Below are 12,271 nucleotides of genomic sequence, written 5' to 3' on the forward strand. Positions count from 1 at the left end.
GTAGATTCTGGATATTAACCCTTTGTCAGATGAATAGATTGCAAAAATTTTCTCCTGTTCTGTAGGTTGCCCTTTCACTCTGATGATAGTTTCTTTTGCTGTGCAGAAGCTCTTTAGTTTAATTAGATCCCATTTGTCAATTTTGAAAGCCTCCGCTTTTTGATGCTCACTTGCAATATTGTGTATTGGCTTCATGTTATGAAACAGGAATAGACTCCATTATGCAGGACCAGTTTTTCTGGTAACAACCCTTCTTATCCCCCTTCCAGGGGGTTGGTGGGCAGGCCTGAAATCTCCAACCAGATTTTGTTTTTTCTCCTGCAAATGTCTATAACAAATATTTCTGACAGCCTAGGTATCCACTCCCTGAAGTTCCCATTAAATCTTTTAACCAAATTCATTTCCTCTCACCTAGAGACCATCAAGCTACAGATGATCACACAACAAAGCTTCCAGCCAGTTCTAGGTGAAGATACCATCCCTAGTCATCAAGAAGCTGCCCTGCCTCAACTAGATAGAGCAGGGCGAGTTCTGTGATCCCCTGTAGGTAGAGACTATGCCCCAAGCCAGAATGAAACAGTTACAGAAATAGACTCCATTATGGGGGACTTCATTATGTGGTCCCTCTTCCTCCCATAAAGATTTATGGGGATTGTATCTCTTGCCGGTAGCTGAGGCAGGAAAATAGGGTCTGGAGACAGGGAACATAAGGCCAGTTCACATTTCAGCTGTAACAGGAAATATCCTCTCCATAGGGCATATGCTGTAAATGACTTTGTAACTTCACCCCATCTCTTCATTTACATAGGGCATACCCCAAGTAGAGGGCATTTAAACTCATAAAATAAAAACTCTAACAGGGCCTTTAAGCCTCTATGCTTAGTCCTGCTCCCACACTGTGGAGTGTCCTTTCATTTTCAATAAATTCCTTCATCCCTTCCTTGCTTTATTAGTGCATTTTGTCCAATTCTTTATTCAAGAGGCCAAGAACCTGAACATCTCCACTGTTAACACCAGGGATGCAAGGTTGGTTCAATATATGAAAATCAATAAATGTGATTCATCACATAAACAGAACTAAAGACAAAAACCACATGATTAGGTGGCTGGCAAGATGGCCAAATAGGAACAGCTCCAGTCTGCAGCTCCCAGCAAGATCAACACAGAAGGTGGGTGATTTCTGCATTTCCAACTGAGGTACACAGCTCATCTCATTGGGACTGGTTAGACAGTGGTTGTAGCCCACAGAGGCCAAGCTGAAGCAGGGCCAGGTGTTGCCTCACCTGGGAAGTGCAAGGAGTCGGGGAACTCCCTCCCCTAGACAAGAGAAGCCATAAGGGACTGTGCCATGAGGAATGGTCTACTCTGGCCCAGATACTATGCTTTTCCCACAGTCTTTTCAACCTGCAGACCAGGAGATTCCCTCGGATGCCTACACCAGCAGGGCCCTGGGTTTCAAGCACAAAACTGGGTGGCCATTTGGGTGGACACTGAACTAGCTGCGGGAGTTTTTTTTAATACACCAGTGGCACCTGGAACGCCAGTGAGACAGAAGAGTTTACTCCCCAGGAAAGGGGACTAAGAAGCCAGAGAGCCAAGTGGTGGCACCTGGAACGCCAGTGAGACAGAAGAGTTTACTCCCCAGGAAAGGGGACTAAGAAGCCAGAGAGCCAAGTGGTCTCGCTCCACAGATTCCACTCCCTGGAGCCCAGAAAGCGAAGATCCATTGGCTTGAAATTCTCACTGCCAGCACAGCAGTCTGAAGTCAACCTGGGATGATGGAGCTTGGTGGGGGTAGGGGCATTGTCATTACTGAGGCTTGAGTAGGTGGTTTTCCCCTCACAGTATGAACAAAGCCGCCAAGAAATTCAAACCGCAGATTGGGAAAGAGGGTGTGGAGAAACAGGAACACTTTTACACTGTTAGTGGGAGTGTAAATTAGTTCAAACGTTGTGGAAGACAGTGTGGCAATTCTTCAAGGATCTAGAACCAGAAATATCATTTAACCCAGCAATCCCATTCCTGGGTATATACTCAAAGGATTACAAATCATTCTACTATAAAGACACATGCAGCTGTATGTTCACTGCAGCGCTATTCACAATAGCAAAGACTTGGAAACAACCCAAATGCCCATCAATGATAGACTGGATAAAGAAATTGTGGTATGTATACACCATGGAATACTATGCAGCCATAAAATAGGATGAGTTCATGTCCTTTTCAGGGACATGGATGAAGCTGGAAACCATCATTCTCAGCAAATTAACACAGGAACAGAAAACCAAACACCATATGTTCTCACTCATAACTAGAAGTTGAACAATGAGAACACATGGACACAGGGAGGGGAACATCACACACCAGGGCTTGTTGGGGGATGGGAGGCTAGGGGAGGGATAGCATTAGGAGAAATACCTAATGTAGATGATAGTTTGATAGGTGCAGCAAACCACCATGGCACGTGTATACCTATGTAACAAACATGCACGTTCTGCACATGTATCCCAGAACTTAATTTTTAAAAATACATGATTACCTCAATGGATGGAGAAAAGACTTTTGATAAAATTCAACATCCCTTCATGTTAAAAACTCTCAATAAGCTGGGTATTGAAGGAACATACCTCAAAATATTATAATAATAGCTACCTATGACAAACCAATAGCCAATATTATACTTTAATGGACAAAGGCTGGAAGCATTCCCTTTGAAAACTGGCACAAGAGAAGAATGCACTTTCTCACCACTCTTATTCAATATGGTATTGGAATCCCTGGACAGAGCAATCAGGCAAGAAAAAGAAATAAAGGGAATCCAAATAAGAAGAGAAGAAGTAAAACTATTCCTGTTGGCAGACAACATGATACTGTATCTAGAAATCCCCGTAGTCTTCAGCTGATAAACAACTTCAGCAAAGTTTCAAGATACAAAATCAACTTACAAAAATCACTAGCATTCCTATGCAGCAACAAAAACCAAGCTGAGAGCCAAATCCGCAAGGCAATCCCATTCACAATTGCCACAAAAAGAATAAAATATCTAGGAATACAGCTAATCAGGGAGGTGAAAAAGCTCTACAAGGAGAATTACAAAACACTGCTGAAAGAAATCAGAGATGACACAAATGGCTAAACATTCCATGGTCGCAGACAGGAAGAATCAGTATCATTGGAATGGCCATATTGCCCAAAGCAATTTACAGATTCAATGCTATTCCTATCAAACTACCAACAATATTCTTCACAGAACTAGAAAAAACTATTTAAAACGTCATATGGAACAATAACAACAACAAAAAGCCTGAGTAACCAAGGCAATCCTAAGCAAGAAGAACAAAGCTGGAGGCATCACATTACCTGACTTCAAACTATACTACAAGGCTACAGTAACCAAAACAGCATGGTAGTGGTACAAAAACAGGCACATAGACCAATGGAACAGAATAGAGAGCGCAGAAATAAGGCTGCACACCTACGACCATCTGATCTTTGACAAAGCTGACAAAAACAAGCAATGGAGAAAACATTCTCTATTGAATAAATGGTACTACCCATAGGCAGGAAATTGAAGCTGGACCCCTTCTTTACACCATATACAAAAATCAAGTCAAGATGGATTAAAGACTGAAATATAAAACCCCAAACTATAAAAACCCTGGAAGACAACCTAGGTAATACCATTCTGGGCACAGGAATGGACAAATAGTTCACTACAAAAATGTCAAAATCGGCCGGGCGCGGTGGCTCAAGCCTGTAATCCCAGCACTTTGGGAGGCCGAGGCGGGCGGATCACAAGGTCAAGAGATCGAGACCAACCTGGTCAACATGGTGAAACCCCGTCTCTACTAAAAATACAAAAAATTACCTGGGCATGGTGGCACGTGCCTATAAGCCCAGCTACTCAGGAGGCTGAGGCAGGAGAATTGCCTGAACCCAGGAGGCGGAGGTTGCGGTGAGCCGAGATCGCGCCATTGCACTCCAGTCTGGGTAACAAGAGTGAAACTCCGTCTCAAAAAAAAAAAAAAAAAAAAAAAGTCAAAATCAATTGTAACAAAAGGAAAAATTGACAAATGGGATCTAATTAAACTCAAGAGCTTCTGCACAGCAAAAAAAAAGAAAGAAAGAAAGAAAGAAAAGAAAAGATGGAGAGGATATGGAGAAACAGGAACACTTTTACACTGTTGGTGGGAGTGTAAATTAGTTCAACCATTGTGGAAGACAGTGTGGTGAATCCTCAAGGACCTAGAAATAGAAATTCCATTTGACCCAGCAATCCCATTACTGGGTATATATCCAAAGGATTATAAATCATTCTACTACAAGGACACGTGCACACGAACGTTCATTGCAGCACTGTTTACAATAGCAAAGACCTGGAACCAACCCAAATGCCCAATGATGATAGACTGGATAGGGAAAATGTGGTACATATACACCATGGAATATTATGCAGCCATCAAAAACGACGAGTTCGTGTCCTTTGTAGGGACATGGATGAACCTGGAAACCATCATTCTCAGCAAACTGACACAAGAACAGAAAATCAAACACTGTATTTTCTCACTCATAGGTGGGTGTTGAACAATGAGAACACATGGACACAGGGAGGGGAGCATCACACACTGGGGTCTGTCAGGGGGAAATGGGGGAGGGACAGCATGGGGTGGGGAGTTGGGGAGAGATAGCATGGGGAGAAATGCCAGAAATAGGTGATGGGGAGGAAGGCAGCAAATCACACTGCCACGTGTGTACCTATGCAACAACCTTGCATGTTCTTCACATGTACCCCAAAATCTAAAATGCAATTTAAAAAAGGAAAGAAAAGAAAAAGAAAATTATTGTTACAGACCAAAAAAAAAAAAAAAAAGAAAGAAATTATCGAGGAGCTGTGGGAACCTGGGGCACACACACCTCGCCAGCTTAATTTTCACCTCAGTGTCTGCAGCACCCTCCACTTCTCTCCTAGGTGACGAGACCCAGCAGCTAGAAATTCACCATGTCTATTCTCAAGATCCATGCCAGGGAGATCTTGGACTCTTACGGGAATCCCACTGTTGAAGTTGATCTCTTCACCTCAAAAGGTCTCTTCAGAGCTGCTGTATCCAGTGGGGCTTCAACTGGTATCTATGAGGCCCTAGTGCTCCAGGACAATGATAAGACTTGCTATATGGGGAAAGGTGTCTCCAAGGCTGTTGAGCACATCAATAAAACTGTTGTGCCTACCCTGGTTAGCAAGAAACTGAATGTTACACAACAAGACAAGATTGACAAACTGATGATCGGGATGGATGGAACAGAAAGTAAATCTAAGTTTGGTGCAAACGCCATTCTGCGGGTGTCCCTCACCATCTGCAAAGCTGATCCTATTGAGAAGGGGGGGTCCCCCTATACTGCCACATCGCCAACTTGGCTGGCAACTCTGAAGTCATCCTACTAGTTCTGGCATTCAATCTCATCAGTGGTGGTTCTCATGCTGGCAACAAGCTGGTCATGCAGGAGTTCATAATCCTCCCAGTGGGTGCAGTAAACTTCAGGGAAGCCATGCGCATTGGAGTGGAGGTTTATCACAATCTGAAGAATGTCATCAAGGAGAAGTATAGGAAAGTTGCCACCAAAGTGGGAGATGAAGGCAAGTTTGCTCCCAACATCCTGGAGCATAAAGAAGGCTTGTAGCTGCTGAAGACTGCGATTGGCAAAGCTGGCCACACTGATAAGGTGGTCATTGGCATGGACGTAGCAGCCTCTGAGTTCTTCAGGTCTGTGAAGTATGACCTGGATTTTAAGTCTCCCAATGACCCCAACAGGTATGTCTCAGCTGACCAGCTGGCTGACCTGTACAAGTCCTTTATCAAGGACTACCCAGTGGTGTCTACGGAAGATCTCGTTGACCAGGATGACTGAGGAGCTTGGCAGAAGTTCATGGCCAGTGCAGGAATCCAGGTAGTGGGAGATAATCTCACAGTGACCAACCCAAGGAGGATTGCCAAGGTCATGAATAAGAAGTCATGCAACTACCTTCTGCTCAAAGGGAACCAGATTGGCTCCCTGACCAAGTCCCTTCAGGCGTGCAAGCTGGCCCATGCCAATGGTTGGAGTGTCATGGTGTCTCATCATTCTGGGGAGACTGAAGATACCTTCTTCACCAACCTGGTGATGGGGCTGTGAACTGGGCAGACCAAGACTGGTGCCCTTTGCTGATCCAAGTACTTGGCCAAGTACAACCAGCTCCTCAGAATTGAAGAGGAGCTGGGCAGCAAGCCTACGTTTGCTGGCAGGAACTTCAGAAACCCCCTGGCCAAGTAAGCTGTGGGCAGGCAAGCCCTTCAGTTACCTGTTGGCTAATTAGACCCTCCCCTCGTGTCAGCTCAGGCACCTCGAGGCCCCTGACCAACACTTACAGGGGACCTTGCTAATTAGCTCCCCTCACCCACCGCCATGGATTTCGTACCACCTTCTTAGAAGATCTACAGAAGCCAAGCTCCCTGGAACCCTTTTGGCAGCTCTAGCTTTGCAGCTGTGTAATTGGCCGAAATCATTGTTTTTCTTGCCTTAATTTCCAAGTATCTGGAGCCATGTGAGCCTCCAGTGTCGTATCTAGGGTGGCCACAGGCAAGATCCCCAGTGGTTTTGTGCTCAAAATAAAAAAACCCAGTGACCCATGAAAAAAAAAGAAACTCTCAACAGAGTAAATAGACAACCTACAGAATGGGGGAAAATATTTTGGAAACCATGCATCTAACAAAGGCCTAATATACAGCATCTGTAAGGAACTTAAACAAATTTGCAAGAGAAAAACAAACAACCCCATTAAGAAGTAGGCAAACATGAACAGACACTTTTCAAAAGAAGACATATATGTGGCCAAGAAGCATATGAAAAAAGCTCATCATCACTGATCATTAGAGAAATGGAAATCAAAATTACAATGAGATGCTATCTCACACCTCTGTCAGAATGGCTATTATTAAAAAGTCAAAAAAAAATAACAGATGCTGATGAGATCATGGAGAAAAGGGAACACTTATACACTGTTGGTGGGAGTGTAAATTAGTTCAACCACCGTGGAAAGCAGTACGGCAATTCTTCAAAGAGCTATAAATAGGACTACCATTCAACCCAGCAATCCCAATACTGAGTATACACCCAGAGAAATAGAAATCATTCTATCTTAAAGACACATGCATGTGAATGTTCATTGCAGCACTATTCACAATAGCAAAGACATGGAATCAACCTAAATGCCCATCAGTGTCATATTGGATAAAGAAAATATGGTACTTACACACCATAGAATACTATGCTGCCATAGAAGAGAATGCACTTGTGTCTTTTGCAGGAACATGGATGGAGCTAGAGGCAATTAGCCTTAGCAAACTAATGCAGTAACAGAAAACTACGTATCATATGTTCTAACTTATAAGTGAGAGCTAAAGGATGAGAACTCATGAACACAGAAAGGGAACAACAGACACTGGGACATACTTGAGGGTGGACGTTAGGAGAAGGGAGAGGAGCAGAAAAAATAACTATTGGGTACTAGGCTTAATACTTGGGTGATGAAATAATCTGTACAATAAAACCCTGTGACATGAGTTTACCTATATAATAAACTTGCACATGTACTTCTGAACTTAAAAGTTTAAAATAAATATTTTTAAAGAAGCTTCCCAGGGACTGAAATTGCTAGGGGAGCTTTCAGAACTCTTGGTGTGAAGTAAGTGAGGCAATTTCCAGTGTTCTTACCCCATTTTATTCTACACCTCATCATTCACTTTCACAGTCCCCCAGGAGGGCTCTTGCCCATACTCAGTACTCAAGGTCTTTTCTGATTTCTCATCAAAGTTAACCAGTCTTCCCAGGCATGGTGGTGTGTGCCCACAGTCTCAGCTACTTGGGAAGCTGAGATGGGAGGATATGTTGAGCCCAGGAGTTGAAGGCCTTCCTGGGCAACATAGTGAGATCCCATCTCTAAAATAAATAAATAAATGAGCAAAGAATTTACCAGTCTCTAGGATGAGATGAACCAATCTATGCTAAGGTATTAATACTTGATAATACAGTATTCCAAAAAGTAGGGGCATTAGAATAGGATAATTGAGAAAGCACATGGAGTACATACAAAGGGAATTTGGGGGATCAGGTCCTGGAGGCACTGGGCTTAATTAGTGGGCTTAATTAACGGGCTTAATCCATTGCATGAATTTCTTCAAGTTGATTCCTTGTTGAAACTCATCACTTGGACTGTTAACCACATGTCCTTCCATAGCCCCTACTCTCTTCAGTATGTAGATGCACTTTTAGTAAAATTGATCTTGAAAGAAAAGATAAGCAATACCTTTTAATAATTGACATGAACTCCAGTACAACTTAATATCTATATGGCTTGATATTTAATATTATACCCCATGTATGGTTGTTTTATTTTCTCATAGACACATGTCTCTAACTCAAGTAAGGGCTGAGGCCATATCTTCTACTTCTTTTCTGCCCATGGCACTTAGCTGAACCTATACACAGAGTAATTATTCAATACTTGTCAAAGAATTTAAGCAACACCCGATGATTGACTCTAAGAGAATATTTAATATCACATGGTTTTTGTATGTGTGTATGTTTTACACACCGATCAAATCTCCTCTTTCTTCTCTCCATTTTGGTTACTACTATCTCCTGGTTACCACCATCTCCTATAGTAGATAATCTTTTAAGTAGCTACACAGCACAGCACTTCTTGCTTCTCTCAGTACTCCTCTTCTACCTATATAGATAGAAAGCCATGTTAATATTATGTGACTCTGACCCTATGGCTGCAGTTGATTAGGGATAGTACCTGATATGGCTTTAGCCAATCAGATTCTCTTTCCTGGAAATTTTTCATTGGGACCTAGAGTTGGCTAGTTGGTCTCTGTGTAGAAAAAAAAAAGCCAAGAAAGTCATTTTATAAAAAGAGAGATGCCAAGATGAACTTCCTGGGTTCCTGTGCTGGCTTTCTGGTTCCTATTACCGATTTCTTCTTGAAGTTGGGTCACATCCTGCCTATAGATACCATAAGACCTCTGGCATTTTTATTTTGTAAATGATCATTTATTAATTTTTACTTAAGCCAGCTTGAGATACTATTAACTACTTAAAGCCAGACTCTTCCATCCCATTATAAAAACGTCTATCAAAGGGGAGTAAGGCAATCAGACTCCAAGATCAAGGTACTAGCAGATTTTGTGCCCAGTGAGTACCTGTTTCTCATAGATGGTGCTTTCTATGGCGCCTCTCCACTGTTCCATATGGCCTCGTATAGACAAACGACCTCCCTCTGGCAACTTTTATAGGGCCACTAATGCCATTCATTAGGGCAGAGCCCTAGGAGGAAACTCCTAATGGAAACACTATCACATTGGGGATTAGACTTTAACACATGAATTTGGGGGCACACAAACATTCAGACCATATAGTATCTCTTATCAGCTATACAGTTTGCAAGTAGTATTTTCTCCCATTCTGTGGGTAGCCTTTTCATTTTGTTGATTATTTAGTTTACTACGTGGAAAATTTTTAGTTTCATATAATTCTACTTGTTCATTTTTTAAGCTGTTTAATTTTTTAATGCAGAATTTGAAACTATGAAACAACATGGTAAGAAAAAATATTGAGCCATCTCACTCCAAACCATGGTTTAACCACAGTTCACATTGGCATGGAGGAAGGGTGAAAAAAAAAAAACACACCTGGTTTCTTATAACTCTCACCAAAGGTGGCAGATGTCAATTCCATGTGAATTGAACATTGGCTGAACACTAAACGATAATCTGTGTGAGAGAATGAGTTTATATTAGATTATTCCTACCTCATTATAATATACATGTTAATATTGAGATAATTTTCTCAAAATTTACACTAAGTAGCCTGATGTGAGTCTATCCTCTACTTACTTTCCCTCAGTTGTGTTTCGTTACCTTACTTGCTAGTCCATATTTGGAGCCGTCTTTACATTCTTCCTATTTAACCTTCTCAGTGGGCTCTGCGTAGCCCTGAAGGAAATGTCTCCCTACAAAAAACCACTAGCCTGCTTTCAAATTCAGGCCTCTGTATTTTCCCTCAGTTTTAGGTGTTTTCTTTTTGTTTGTTTTTCACTTTTGGAATAAATTTAGATTTACAGAAAATTTGCAAAGATAGTACAGAGAATTCTAATATATTCCCATCCAGTGTTCCCCAAGGTTAACACATTATATTATCCTGGTACATTGTCAAAACCAAGAAACTAACACTGATACACTGCCATTATCTAAATTCCAGACTTAGATTTCACCAGTTTTTCCACTAATGTCCTTTTTATATTTCAGAATCCAATCTAGAATACTGCCTTGTGTTTAGCTGGCCTTCCTTTTAATCGGCAATAGGCAACCAGAAATTTGAGGGCAACCCATCTCTTGTTCAGGACATCCCTTGTTAGAGAAAAGCTGTTTTTACTTTTTACAAAACCATAAAGGCATGAAAACTGGAAAATCTGCCTAGTACGTATGTTTGCTGGTTCCTGAGGACATGATTGCTCCACTGGTTCTTCTTCTGCCCCACTCTTGAGATCCTGCATCAGCAACTTTCTCCAACATGTAATGTGGCTTTTTCTACGCAAGAATGGTTTCCTGCAATTTTTCCATCTATACCTGGGGGAAATTAGAAACAATGCATAATCTCCAAAACTCGTTTAATAATTCCAGCAATGCTTCACCTCTGCAGCCTCTTCTTCTCTAAAGAAAACCATAGTCCTCTCTGGCTCTTGTTAGATTCGGTCTCCTGGTTAAGTTCTTTCTCCCTCCCTTTTTTTTTCACGTCAGATGGGTAATGTGCTGAGATGTCATGACAAGGTTTAAGGGAGGCACATCGAACACAAGAGCATGAAAATCCAATCATCACTTATTAACTACAAAGGAATCTGGTCAAGCTCTTTCATCTTTTTTCAGTTATCTCCCTCTTTCACTGCAAGTGCACGCTCCACTTAACTAGCCCACCCTAGTAATTTTGAAAGGACCAAGCTCACAAAAGGAAGAGATTTATGTCTTCTGGTACAGGGGTGGGGCTGGTATTAGTGAAGGCATGGGACGCTATATGGATGTTCCTCTGTGTGCGCTTTTGCATTAAAATCATCCCAGACACTTTCTAAATCACATCATCTAGGACAGTTCTGGAGCAGGGGATAAAGTAAGAGTCAGCTGTAGGGATGCATTGAAAGTCAGCTTTGGAGCTGGGCATGGTGGCTCATGCCCGTAATTCCAGCACTTTGGGAACTCAAGGCAGCTGGATCACTTGAGGCCAGTAGTTCGAAACCAGCCTGGTCAACATGGTGAAACCCTGTCTCTACTAAAAATACAAAAATTAGCCAGGCATGGTGGCGCCTGTAATCCCAGCTATTCAGGAGGCTGAGGCAGAAGAATCGCTTGAACCTGGGAGGCAGAGGTTCAGTGAGCTGAGATCACACCACTGTACTCCAGCCTGGGCAACAGAGTGAGACTGAAGAGAAGAGAATAGAAAAGAAGAGTTAGATTTGGCCTTAATATTTGGGCAAAATCTGCTCTCACCTTTGTCCTTACCCTTTGGAAGGCCAAATGTCTACCTCAACATTACTTCTGCCATCCCAGAACTGGTGCAAGATGTGATCTTATCTGTTATCATCATATATAACCAGTACCAAACTGCCAGTAATATGAACAAAGAATATAATTTAGATTTATTTTTAATATCTAAATATTTTCAAATACAGGTAAGCATTCTAGATGTCAATTGGGATGAAAACCTCCCTATATGTTGAAATGTTTCAGTCATTTGAAGTATAAATATATATTTATTATGGCAGGAGTTAAATGCTACAATACTTAATGGTGATTATGAATGCATCTAATTTTATGTACAAACATAGGAACTTACAAAAAGTTATTAATAAATAGGAAAATAGGTGAACACTCAATTCAAATATTAAAGGCTAGACATTGTGGCTCATGCCTGTAATCCCAGCACTTTGGGGGATCAAAGTGGGAAGATTGCTTGAACCCAGGAGTTTTAGACTACAAATTTTTGTTTTTTAAATTAGCCAGGTGTGGTGGCACACATCTGTAGTCCCAGCTATTCAGGAGGCTAAGGTGGAAAAAATCACTTGAGCCTAAGAGTTTGAGGTTACAGTGAGCTAGCTATGATTGCACCACTGCACTCCATCCTGAGCCATAGCGTGAGACCCCGTCTCAAAAACCAAAAATAAAATATTATGATAATATGCAGTAGC

General features: G+C 41.8%; 1 non-coding gene and 1 pseudogene across 1 annotated transcript; one reads left to right on the forward strand and one right to left on the reverse strand.

Annotated features, from left to right (window-relative positions):
- The first annotated feature begins 4,972 nt into the window (after nt 1-4,972).
- Nucleotides 4,973-6,367, forward strand: LOC101032753 (alpha-enolase pseudogene; annotated as a pseudogene).
- A 4,459-nt stretch (nt 6,368-10,826) lies between these two features.
- LOC120361965 (small nucleolar RNA U13) lies at nt 10,827-10,930 on the reverse strand. Its single transcript, XR_005577988.1, has one exon. It is a non-coding gene; the product is annotated as a small nucleolar RNA U13 (small nucleolar RNA).
- Between the last annotated feature and the right edge of the window lie 1,341 nt (nt 10,931-12,271).

Source organism: Saimiri boliviensis, chromosome X, assembly GCF_048565385.1.
Source record: "Saimiri boliviensis isolate mSaiBol1 chromosome X, mSaiBol1.pri, whole genome shotgun sequence".
In the NCBI taxonomy this organism is placed as follows: Eukaryota; Metazoa; Chordata; class Mammalia; order Primates; family Cebidae; genus Saimiri; species Saimiri boliviensis.